Raw genomic sequence first — 12,874 nt, forward strand, 5'->3', positions numbered from 1 at the left:
GAAGCCATAGTGGTAGGAGCAGCAGTTGTCGGTGCAGCTGTTGTAGGGGCTCCAGCCGTAGGTGCTAATGTTGTAGGAGCTGCAGTTGTTGGTGCAGCTGTTGTAGGTTTGGCTGTCGTTTGAGCACCAGTGGAAGGTGAGGCAGTTGTAGGTGCTGCAGTGGTAGGTGCTGCAGTTGTAGGAGCAAAAGTGGTAGGGGCTGCTGTTGTGGTTGATGCTGTTGTAGGGGCTCCAGTCGTAGGTGCTAATGTTGTAGAAGCCTTAGTGGTAGGAGCAGCAGTTGTCGGTGCAGCTGTTGTAGGGGCTCCAGCCGTAGGTGCTAATGTTGTAGGAGCCATAGTGGTAGGAGCAGCAGTTGTCGGTGCAGCTGTTGTAGGGGCTCCAGCCGTAGGTGCTAATGTTGTAGGAGCCTTAGTGGTAGGAGCAGCAGTTGTAGGTGCAGCTGTTGTAGGGGCTCCAGCCGTAGGTGCTAATGTTGTAGGAGCCATAGTGGTAGGAGCAGCAGTTGTCGGTGCAGCTGTTGTAGGGGCTCCAGCCGTAGGTGCTAATGTTGTAGGAGCCATAGTGGTAGGAGCTGCAATTTTGGGTGCAGCTGTTGTAGGTTTGGCTGTTGTTTGAGCGTCGGTTGTAGGTGAGGCAGTTGTAAGTGCTGCTGTTGTAGGTGCTGCAGTTGTAGCAGCAACAGTTGTAGGTGCAAAAGTGGTAGGGGCTGCTGTTGTGGTTGATGCTGTTGTAGGTGCAGCTGTTTTAGGGGCTCCAGTCGTAGGTGCTAATGTTGTAGGAGCCATAGTGGTAGGAGCTGCAGTTGTGGGTGCAGCTGTTGTAGGGGCTCCAGTCATAGGTGCTAATGTTGTAGGAGCCATAGTGGTAGGAGCTGCAGTTGTGGGTGCAGCTGTTGTAGGTTTGGCTGTTGTTTGAGCGTCGGTTGTTGGTGCAAGTGTTGTAGGGGCTCCAGTCGTAGGTGCTAATGTTGTAGGAGCCATAGTGGTTGGAGCTGCAGTTGTAGGTGCAGCTATTGTAGGTGCAGCTGTTGTAGGTTTGGCTGTCGTTTGAGCACCGGTGGTAGGTGAGGCAGTCGTAGGTGCTGCAGTTGTAGCAGCAAAAGTGGTAGGTGCTGCAGTCGTAATCGGATCTGGAACTGGACTTTCTGTAAAACAAATATATTAACAATATGTGAATACATTTCAGTGCAAACACTCAAAGGATATATTTATCCTTGTATGATGTAAAATGTACTTTGGTTGCAGTTTCACAGACCAATAGGAACCATAATAAAAGGCTTTCAAAAAGTAGCCTTTCCAAACATTCTATTATCTTATCTAGTGAATGATGAGTAACGATTTATCAGTAAATAAGAGATTATTCAATTAAAAAGCTTTCTTACTGAATATAAGATAGTTTGGAGAAGAGCACGTCATGCATAGATTGGACTGTACAACACTGAATGTTGTTGAGGTTTTCAGTATGAGTTCAGTTGCTGACTTATTTATGAACTGAGCTTGAGCGGCACATTCTATTCCAAATGTATTTCAAATGATGATGGGACAATATTTTCTTGTGTTTACTTACCCAATACTTTGACTGAAGTGGAATTAATGCTCAGGTTAGGAATATTGTTCCAATTACTCAGAGCTTCTACTAAGGTTTGAGCAACAATATCCTTCTGGGGGAGATCTGTGATGGCAGTAGTCCCATGGAACACAACCCCCACAGTTGCTTCAGACCCGTGAGGTGTATTTAAGGCACTGTAAAAAAGAAGGGAAGGGGACAAGTATTATATTATGACTTGAGATGATTCTGTTGCCTTGTTTAATGTGTTCTTATGACACAATTAGGGTTAGAGATACACATTTTAAGACTGAAATCTTGCATTTAGAATTCAATCAGAGAAGCACTCTAGGAAAATCTTCTTACCTGAGGCTTTTCAAACGGCAGTCAGAAAACGTAGTTGGGAATTTGAGGCTGTATTTCTCGTTACACTGCAAAAGAAAGCAACATTCAAAGACCTTGATTATTGTTTAAGAACATTCTTTCTAAACAGATATGACAGTTGCAAAAACATTCCGTAAAATTATTTTTTCATACTGCTGTATCAATGACAAATGCATATTTTGAAAATGCTCTTACCGCATTTTGTATTGTTCCTTTAAGTGCTTTGTATTCATCGCTGTTGGAGTTACTGAGGGCAGGTGAATAAGTCAGTCCTATCAGTTCTGCTGAGAGAATATACGTGGTTTCTGATCCCACAGTGTTTGTTGCAACAGGTGTAGTTTGTGTGACAGTGTTAGGGTCTGCTGTCGTAGATGCTGCAGTTGAAAGTGCAGCTCTTGTTGTTGCTGATGTCATGGAAGTGCCAGTTGTAGGTGCTGCACTCGTCAGAGTAGCAGGGTTTTTTGCAACACTTGTAGGGGCTGCTGATGTGGGTGCATCAGTGGTTGCAAGGGGGGTAGATGCTGAAGTTGTAGGTGCAGCTGTTGTAGGTGCAGCTGTTGTAGGTGCAGCTGTTGTAGGTGCAGCTGTTGTAGGTGCTAATGTTGTAGAAGCCTTAGTGGTAGGAGCAGCAGTTGTCGGTGCAGCTGTTGTAGGGGCTCCAGCCGTAGGTGCTAATGTTGTAGAAGCCATAGTGGTAGGAGCAGCAGTTGTCGGTGCAGCTGTTGTAGGGGCAAAAGTGGTAGGGGCTGCTGTTGTGGTTGATGGTGTTGTAGGTGCAGCTGTTGTAGGGGCTCCAGTCGTAGGTGCTAATGTTGTAGGAGCTGCAGTTGTTGGTGCAGCTGTTGTAGGTTTGGCTGTCGTTTGAGCACCAGTGGAAGGTGAGGCAGTTGTAGGTGCTGCAGTGGTAGGTGCTGCAGTTGTAGGAGCAAAAGTGGTAGGGGCTGCTGTTGTGGTTGATGCTGTTGTAGGTGCAGCTGTTGTAGGGGCTCCAGTCATAGGTGCTAATGTTGTAGGAGCCATAGTGGTAGGAGCTGCTGTTGTAGGTGCAGCTGTTGTAGGGGCTCCAGTCGTAGGTGCTAATGTTGTAGAAGCCATAGTGGTAGGAGCAGCAGTTGTCGGTGCAGCTGTTGTAGGGGCTCCAGTCATAGGTGCTAATGTTGTAGGAGCCATAGTGGTAGGAGCTGCTGTTGTAGGTGCAGCTGTTGTAGGGGCTCCAGCCGTAGGTGCTAATGTTGTAGGAGCCATAGTGGTAGGAGCTGCAATTTTGGGTGCAGCTGTTGTAGGTTTGGCTGTTGTTTGAGCATCGGTTGTAGGTGAGGCAGTTGTAGGTGCTGCTGTTGTAGGTGCTGCAGTTGTAGCAGTAACAGTGGTAGGTTCTGCTGTTGTGGTTGATGCTGTTGTAGGTGCAGCTGTTGTAGGGGCTCCAGGCGTAGGTGCTAATGTTGTAGAATCCATAGTGGTAGGAGCAGCAGTTGTCGGTGCAGCTGTTGTAGGGGCTGCAGTTGTAGGAGCAAAAGTGGTAGGGGCTGCTGTTGTGGTTGATGCTGTTGTAGGTGCAGCTGTTGTAGGGACTCCAGGCGTAGGTGCTAATGTTGTAGAAGCCATAGTGGTAGGAGCAGCAGTTGTCGGTGCAGCTGTTGTAGGGGCTCCAGCCGTAGGTGCTAATGTTGTAGAAGCCATAGTGGTAGGAGCAGCAGTTGTCGGTGCAGCTGTTGTAGGGGCAAAAGTGGTAGGGGCTGCTGTTGTGGTTGATGGTGTTGTAGGTGCAGCTGTTGTAGGGGCTCCAGTCGTAGGTGCTAATGTTGTAGGAGCTGCAGTTGTTGGTGCAGCTGTTGTAGGTTTGGCTGTCGTTTGAGCACCAGTGGAAGGTGAGGCAGTTGTAGGTGCTGCAGTGGTAGGTGCTGCAGTTGTAGGAGCAAAAGTGGTAGGGGCTGCTGTTGTGGTTGATGCTGTTGTAGGTGCAGCTGTTGTAGGGGCTCCAGGCGTAGGTGCTAATGTTGTAGAAGCCATAGTGGTAGGAGCAGCAGTTGTCGGTGCAGCTGTTGTAGGGGCAAAAGTGGTAGGGGCTGCTGTTGTGGTTGATGGTGTTGTAGGTGCAGCTGTTGTAGGGGCTCCAGTCATAGGTGCTAATGTTGTAGGAGCCATAGTGGTAGGAGCTGCTGTTGTAGGTGCAGCTGTTGTAGGGGCTCCAGTCGTAGGTGCTAATGTTGTAGAAGCCATAGTGGTAGGAGCAGCAGTTGTCGGTGCAGCTGTTGTAGGGGCTCCAGTCATAGGTGCTAATGTTGTAGGAGCCATAGTGGTAGGAGCTGCTGTTGTAGGTGCAGCTGTTGTAGGGGCTCCAGCCGTAGGTGCTAATGTTGTAGGAGCCATAGTGGTAGGAGCTGCAATTTTGGGTGCAGCTGTTGTAGGTTTGGCTGTTGTTTGAGCATCGGTTGTAGGTGAGGCAGTTGTAGGTGCTGCTGTTGTAGGTGCTGCAGTTGTAGCAGTAACAGTGGTAGGTTCTGCTGTTGTGGTTGATGCTGTTGTAGGTGCAGCTGTTGTAGGGGCTCCAGGCGTAGGTGCTAATGTTGTAGAATCCATAGTGGTAGGAGCAGCAGTTGTCGGTGCAGCTGTTGTAGGGGCTGCAGTTGTAGGAGCAAAAGTGGTAGGGGCTGCTGTTGTGGTTGATGCTGTTGTAGGTGCAGCTGTTGTAGGGGCTCCAGGCGTAGGTGCTAATGTTGTAGAAGCCATAGTGGTAGGAGCAGCAGTTGTCGGTGCAGCTGTTGTAGGGGCAAAAGTGGTAGGGGCTGCTGTTGTGGTTGATGGTGTTGTAGGTGCAGCTGTTGTAGGGGCTCCAGTCGTAGGTGCTAATGTTGTAGGAGCTGCAGTTGTTGGTGCAGCTGTTGTAGGTTTGGCTGTCGTTTGAGCACCAGTGGAAGGTGAGGCAGTTGTAGGTGCTGCAGTGGAAGGTGCTGCAGTTGTAGGAGCAAAAGTGGTAGGGGCTGCTGTTGTGGTTGATGCTGTTGTAGGTGATGCTGTTGTAGGGGCTCCAGTCATAGGTGCTAATGTTGTAGGAGCTGCAGTTGTTGGTGCAGCTGTTGAAGGTTTGGCTGTAGTAGGAGCCTCGGTTGTTGGTGCAAGTGTTGTAGGGGCTCCAGTCGTAGGTGCTAATGTTGTAGGAGCCATAGTGGTAGGAGCTGCAGTTGTGGGTGCAGCTGTTGTAGGTTTGGCTGTTGTTTGAGCGTCGGTTGTAGGTGAGGCAGTTGTAGGTGCTGCAGTGGTAGGTGCTGCAGTTGTAGGAGCAAAAGTGGTAGGGGCTGCTGTTGTGGTTGATGCTGTTGTAGGTGCAGCTGTTGTAGGTGCAGCTGTTGTAGGGGCTCCAGTCGTAGGTGCTAATGTTGTAGAAGCCTTAGTGGTAGGAGCAGCAGTTGTCGGTGCAGCTGTTGTAGGGGCTCCAGCCGTAGGTGCTAATGTTGTAGGAGCCATAGTGGTAGGAGCTGCAATTTTGGGTGCAGCTGTTGTAGGTTTGGCTGTTGTTTGAGCGTCGGTTGTAGGTGAGGCAGTTGTAGGTGCTGCTGTTGTAGGTGCTGCAGTTGTAGCAGCAACAGTTGTAGGTGCTTTAGTTGTAGGAGCAAAAGTGGTAGGGGCTGCTGTTGTGGTTGATGCTGTTGTAGGTGCAGCTGTTGTAGGGGCTCCAGTCGTAGGTGCTAATGTTGTAGAAGCCATATTGGTAGGAGCTGCAGTTGTGGGTGCAGCTGTTGTAGGTGCAGCTGTTGTAGGGGCTCCAGTCCTAGGTGCTAATGTTGTAGGAGCCATAGTGGTAGGAGCTGCAGTTGTAGGTGCAGCTGTTGTAGGTTTGGCTGTCGTTTGAGCACCGGTGGTAGGTGCTGCAGTTGTAGGAGCAAAAGTGGTAGGGGCTGCTGTTGTGGTTGATGCAGTTGTAGGTGCAGCTGTTGTAGGGGCTCCAGTCGTAGTTGCTAATGTTGTAGAAGCCATAGTGGTAGGAGCTGCAGTTGTGGGTGCAGCTGTTGTAGGGGCTCCAGTCGTAGGTGCTAATGTTGTAGGAGCCATAGTGCTAGGAGCTGCAGTTGTAGGTGCAGCTGTTGTAGGTGCAGCTGTTGTAGGGGCTCCAGTCCTAGGTGCTAATGTTGTAGGAGCCATAGTGGTAGGAGCTGCAGTTGTAGGTGCAGCTGTTGTAGGTTTGGCTGTCGTTTGAGCACCGGTGGTAGGTGCTGCAGTTGTAGGAGCAAAAGTGGTAGGGGCTGCTGTTGTGGTTGATGCAGTTGTAGGTGCAGCTGTTGTAGGGGGCTCCAGTCGTAGTTGCTAATGTTGTAGAAGCCATAGTGGTAGGAGCTGCAGTTGTGGGTGCAGCTGTTGTAGGGGCTCCAGTCGTAGGTGCTAATGTTGTAGAAGCCATAGTGGTAGGAGCTGCAGTTGTGGGTGCAGCTGTTGTAGGTTTGGCTGTTGTTTGAGCACCGGTGGTAGGTGAGGCAGTCGTAGGTGCTGCAGTTGTAGAAGCAAAAGTGGTAGGTGCTGCAGTCGTAATCGGATCTGGAACTGGACTTTCTGTAAAACAAATATATTAACAATATGTGAATACATTTTAGTGCAAACACTCAAAGGATATATTTATCCTTGTATGATGTAAAATGTACTTTGGTTGCAGTTTCACAGACCAATAGGAACCATAATAAAAGGCTTTCAAAAAGTAGCCTTTCCAAACATTCTATTATCTTATCTAGTGAATGATGAGTAACGATTTATCAGTAAATAAGAGATTATTCAATTAAAAAGCTTTCTTACTGAATATAAGATAGTTTGGAGAAGAGCACGTCATGCATAGATTGGACTGTACAACACTGAATGTTGTTGAGGTTTTCAGTATGAGTTCAGTTGCTGACTTATTTATGAACTGAGCTTGAGCGGCACATTCTATTCCAAATGTATTTCAAATGATGATGGGACAATATTTTCTTGTGTTTACTTACCCAATACTTTGACTGAAGTGGAATTAATGCTCAGGTTAGGAATATTGTTCCAATTACTCAGAGCTTCTACTAAGGTTTGAGCAACAATATAATTCTGGGGGAGATCTGTGATGGCAGTAGTCCCATGGAACACAACCCCCACAGTTGCTTCAGACCCGTGAGGTGTATTTAAGGCACTGTAAAAAAGAAGGGAAGGGGACAAGTATTATATTATGACTTGAGATGATTCTGTTGCCTTGTTTAATGTGTTCTTATGACACAATTAGGGTTAGAGATACACATTTTAAGACTGAAATCTTGCATTTAGAATTCAATCAGAGAAGCACTCTAGGAAAATCTTCTTACCTGAGGCTTTTCAAACGGCAGTCAGAAAACGTAGTTGGGAATTTGAGGCTGTATTTCTCGTTACACTGCAAAAGAAAGCAACATTCAAAGACCTTGATTATTGTTTAAGAACATTCTTTCTAAACAGATATGACAGTTGCAAAAACATTCTGTACAATTATTTTTTCATACTGCTGTATCAATGGCAAATGCATATTTTGAAAATGCTCTTACCGCATTTTGTATTGTTCCTTTAAGTGCTTTGTATTCATCGCTGTTGGAGTTACTGAGGGCAGGTGAATAAGTCAGTCCTATCAGTTCTGCTGAGAGAATATACGTGGTTTCTGATCCCACAGTGTTTGTTGCAACAGGTGTAGTTTGTGTGACAGTGTTAGGGTCTGCTGTCGTAGATGCTGCAGTTGAAAGTGCAGCTCTTGTTGTTGCTGATGTCATGGAAGTGCCAGTTGTAGGTGCTGCACTCGTCAGAGTAGCAGGGTTTTTTGCAACACTTGTAGGGTCTGCTGATGTGGGTGCATCAGTGGTTGCAAGGGGGGTAGATGCTGAAGTTGTGGATGCAGCTATTGTAGGTGCAGCTGTTGTAGGTGCAGCTGTTGTAGGTGCAGCTGTTGTAGGGGCTCCAGTCGTAGGTGCTAATGTTGTAGGAGCTGCAGTTGTTGGTGCAGCTGTTGTAGGTTTGGCTGTCGTTTGAGCACCAGTGGAAGGTGAGGCAGTTGTAGGAGCAAAAGTGGTAGGGGCTGCTGTTGTGGTTGATGCTGTTGTAGGTGCAGCTGTTGTAGGGGCTCCAGTCATAGGTGCTAATGTTGTAGGAGCTGCAGTTGTTGGTGCAGCTATTGAAGGTTTGGCTGTAGTAGGAGCCTCGGTTGTTGGTGCAAGTGTTGTAGGGGCTGCTGTTGTGGTTGATGCTGTTGTAGGTGCAGCTGTTGTAGGGGCTCCAGTCGTAGGTGCTAATGTTGTAGGAGCCATAGTGGTAGGAGCTGCAGTTGTGGGTGCAGCTGTTGTAGGTTTGGCTGTTGTTTGAGCGTCGGTTATAGGTGAAGCAGTTGTAGGTGCTGCTGTTGTGGTTGATGCTGTTGTAGGTGCAGCTGTTGTAGGGGCTCCAGTCATAGGTGCTAATGTTGTAGGAGCCATAGTGGTAGGAGCTGCAGTTGTAGGTGCAGCTGTTGTAGGTGCAGCTGTTGTAGGTGCAGCTGTTGTAGGGGCTCCAGTCCTAGGTGCTAATGTTGTAGGAGCCATAGTGGTAGGAGCTGCAGTTGTGGGTGCAGCTGTTGTAGGTTTGGCTGTTGTTTGAGCGTCGGTTGTTGGTGCAAGTGTTGTAGGGGCTCCAGTCGTAGGTGCTAATGTTGTAGGAGCCATAGTGGTAGGAGCTGCAGTTGTAGGTGCAGCTGTTGTAGGTTTGGCTGTCGTTTGAGCACCGGTGGTAGGTGCTGCAGTTGTAGGAGCAAAAGTGGTAGGGGCTGCTGTTGTGGTTGATGCAGTTGTAGGTGCAGCTGTTGTAGGGGCTCCAGTCGTAGGTGCTAATGTTGTAGAAGCCATAGTGGTAGGAGCTGCAGTTGTGGGTGCAGCTGTTGTAGGGGCTCCAGTCGTAGGTGCTAATGTTGTAGGAGCCATAGTGGTAGGAGCTGCAGTTGTGGGTGCAGCTGTTGTAGGTTTGGCTGTCGTTTGAGCACCGGTGGTAGGTGAGGCAGTCGAAGGTGCTGCAGTTGTAGAAGCAAAAGTGGTAGGTGCTGCAGTCGTAATCGGATCTGGAACTGGACTTTCTGTAAAACAAATATATTAACAATATGTGAATACATTTGAGTGCAAACACTCAAAGGATATATTTATCCTTGTATGATGTAAAATGTACTTTGGTTGCAGTTTCACAGACCAATAGGAACCATAATAAAAGGCTTTCAAAAAGTAGCTTTTCCAAACATTCTATTATCTTATCTAGTGAATGATGAGTAACGATTTATCAGTAAATAAGAGATTATTCAATTAAAAAGCTTTCTTACTGAATATAAGATAGTTTGGAGAAGAGCACGTCATGCATAGATTGGACTGTACAACACTGAATGTTGTTCAGGTTTTCAGTATGAGTTCAGTTGCTGACTTATTTATGAACTGAGCTTGAGCGGCACATTCTATTCCAAATGTATTTCAAATGATGATGGGACAATATTTTCTTGTGTTTACTTACCCAATACTTTGACTGAAGTGGAATTAATGCTCAGGTTAGGAATATTGTTCCAATTACTCAGAGCTTCTACTAAGGTTTGAGCAACAATATAATTCTGGGGGAGATCTGTGATGGCAGTAGTCCCATGGAACACAACCCCCACAGTTGCTTCAGACCCGTGAGGTGTATTTAAGGCACTGTAAAAAAGAAGGGAAGTGGACAAGTATTATATTATGACTTGAGATGATTCTGTTGCCTTGTTTAATGTGTTCTTATGACACAATTAGGGTTAGAGATACACATTTTAAGACTGAAATCTTGCATTTAGAATTCAATCAGAGAAGCACTCTAGGAAAATCTTCTTACCTGAGGCTTTTCAAACGGCAGTCAGAAAACGTAGTTGGGAATTTGAGGCTGTATTTCTCGTTACAACTGCAAAACAAAGCAACATTCAAAGACCTTGATTATTGTTTAAGAACTCTCTTTCTAAACAGATATGACAGTTGCAAAAACATTCTGTACAATTATTTTTTCATACTGCTGTATCAATGGCAAATGCATATTTTGAAAATGCTCTTACCGCATTTTGTATTGTTCCTTTAAGTTCTTTGTATTCATCGCTGTTGGAGTTACTGAGGGCAGGTGAATAAGTCAGTCCTATCAGTTCTGCTGAGAGAATATACGTGGTTTCTGATCCCACAGTGTTTGTTGCAACAGGTGTAGTTTGTGTGACAGTGTTAGGGTCTGCTGTCGTAGATGCTGCAGTTGAAAGTGCAGCTCTTGTTGTTGCTGATGTCATGGAAGTGCCAGTTGTAGGTGCTGCACTCGTCAGAGTAGCAGGGTTTTTTGCAACACTTGTAGGGGCTGCTGATGTGGGTGCATCAGTGGTTGCAAGGGGGGTAGATGCTGAAGTTGTGGATGCAGCTATTGTAGGTGCAGCTGTTGTAGGTGCAGCTGTTGTAGGGGCTCCAGTCGTAGGTGCTAATGTTGTAGAAGCCTTAGTGGTAGGAGCAGCAGTTGTCGGTGCAGCTGTTGTAGGTGCTGCAGGTGTAGCAGCAACAGTGGTAGGTTCTGCTGTAGTAGGAGCCTCGGTTGTTGGTGCAACTGTTGTAGGTGCTAATGTTGTAGGTGCTAATGTTGTAGAAGCCATAGTGGTAGGAGCAGCAGTTGTCGGTGCAGCTGTTGTAGGAGCAAAAGTGGTAGGGGCTGCTGTTGTGGTTGATGCTGTTGTAGGTGCAGCTGTTGTAGGGGCTCCAGTCGTAGGTGCTAATGTTGTAGGAGCTGCAGTTGTTGGTGCAGCTGTTGTAGGTTTGGCTGTCGTTTGAGCACCAGTGGAAGGTGAGGCAGTTGTAGGTGCTGCAGTGGTAGGTGCTGCAGTTGTAGGAGCAAAAGTGGTAGGGGCTGCTGTTGTGGTTGATGCTGTTGTAGGTGCAGCTGTTGTAGGGGCTCCAGTCATAGGTGCTAATGTTGTAGGAGCTGCAGTTGTTGGTGCAGCTGTTGAAGGTTTGGCTGTCGTTTGAGCACCAGTGGAAGGTGAGGCAGTTGTAGGTGCTGCAGTGGTAGGTGCTGCAGTTGTAGGAGCAAAAGTGGTAGGGGCTGCTGTTTTGGTTGATGCTGTTGTAGGTGCAGCTGTTGTAGGGGCTCCAGTCATAGGTGCTAATGTTGTAGGAGCTGCAGTTGTTGGTGCAGCTGTTGAAGGTTTGGCTGTTGTTTGAGCGTCGGTTGTAGGTGAGGCAGTTGTAGGTGCTGCAGTGGTAGGTGCTGCAGTTGTAGGAGCAAAAGTGGTAGGGGCTGCTGTTGTGGTTGATGCTGTTGTAGGTGCAGCTGTTGTAGGTGCAGCTGTTGTAGGGGCTCCAGTCGTAGGTGCTAATGTTGTAGAAGCCTTAGTGGTAGGAGCAGCAGTTGTCGGTGCAGCTGTTGTAGGGGCTCCAGCCGTAGGTGCTAATGTTGTAGGAGCCATAGTGGTAGGAGCAGCAGTTGTCGGTGCAGCTGTTGTAGGGGCTCCAGCCATAGGTGCTAATGTTGTAGAAGCCATAGTGGTAGGAGCAGCAGTTGTCGGTGCAGCTGTTGTAGGAGCAAAAGTGGTAGGGGCTGCTGTTGTGGTTGATGCTGTTGTAGGTGCAGCTGTTGTAGGGGCTCCAGTCATAGGTGCTAATGTTGTAGGAGTTGCAGTTGTTGGTGCAGCTGTTGTAGGTTTGGCTGTCGTTTGAGCACCAGTGGAAGGTGAGGCAGTTGTAGGAGCAAAAGTGGTAGGGGCTGCTGTTTTGGTTGATGCTGTTGTAGGTGCAGCTGTTGTAGGGGCTCCAGTCATAGGTGCTAATGTTGTAGGAGCTGCAGTTGTTGGTGCAGCTGTTGAAGGTTTGGCTGTAGTAGGAGCCTCGGTTGTTGGTGCAAGTGTTGTAGGGGCTCCAGTCGTAGGTGCTAATGTTGTAGGAGCCATAGTGGTAGGAGCTGCAGTTGTGGGTGCAGCTGTTGTAGGTTTGGCTGTTGTTTGAGCGTCGGTTGTAGGTGAGGCAGTTGTAGGTGCTGCAGTGGTAGGTGCTGCAGTTGTAGGAGCAAAAGTGGTAGGGGCTGCTGTTGTGGTTGATGCTGTTGTAGGTGCAGCTGTTGCAGGTGCAGCTGTTGTAGGGGCTCCAGTCGTAGGTGCTAATGTTGTAGAAGCCTTAGTGGTAGGAGCAGCAGTTGTCGGTGCAGCTGTTGTAGGGGCTCCAGCCGTAGGTGCTAATGTTGTAGGAGCCATAGTGGTAGGAGCTGCAATTTTGGGTGCAGCTGTTGTAGGTTTGGCTGTTGTTTGAGCGTCGGTTGTAGGTGAAGCAGTTGTAGGTGCTGCTGTTGTAGGTGCTGCAGTTGTAGCAGCAACAGTTGTAGGTGCTTTAGTTGTAGGAGCAAAAGTGGTAGGGGCTGCTGTTGTGGTTGATGCTGTTGTAGGTGCAGCTGTTGTAGGGGCTCCAGTCGTAGGTGCTAATGTTGTAGAAGCCATATTGGTAGGAGCTGCAGTTGTGGGTGCAGCTGTTGTAGGTGCAGCTGTTGTAGGTGCAGCTGTTGTAGGGGCTCCAGTCCTAGGTGCTAATGTTGTAGGAGCCATAGTGGTAGGAGCTGCAGTTGTAGGTGCAGCTGTTGTAGGTGCAGCTGTTGTAGGTTTGGCTGTCGTTTGAGCACCGGTGGTAGGTGCTGCAGTTGTAGGAGCAAAAGTGGTAGGGGCTGCTGTTGTGGTTGATGCAGTTGTAGGTGCAGCTGTTGTAGGGGCTCCAGTCGTAGGTGCTAATGTTGTAGAAGCCATAGTGGTAGGAGCTGCAGTTGTTGGTGCAGCTGTTGTAGGGGCTCCAGTCGTAGGTGCTAATGTTGTAGGAGCCATAGTGGTAGGAGCTGCAGTTGTGGGTGCAGCTGTTGTAGGTTTGGCTGTCGTTTGAGCACCGGTGGTAGGTGAGGCAGTTGAAGGTGCTGCAGTTGTAGAAGCAAAAGTGGTAGGTGC

Source organism: Gymnodraco acuticeps, unplaced genomic scaffold (genome assembly GCF_902827175.1).
Source record: "Gymnodraco acuticeps unplaced genomic scaffold, fGymAcu1.1, whole genome shotgun sequence".
Classification (NCBI taxonomy): domain Eukaryota; kingdom Metazoa; phylum Chordata; class Actinopteri; order Perciformes; family Bathydraconidae; genus Gymnodraco; species Gymnodraco acuticeps.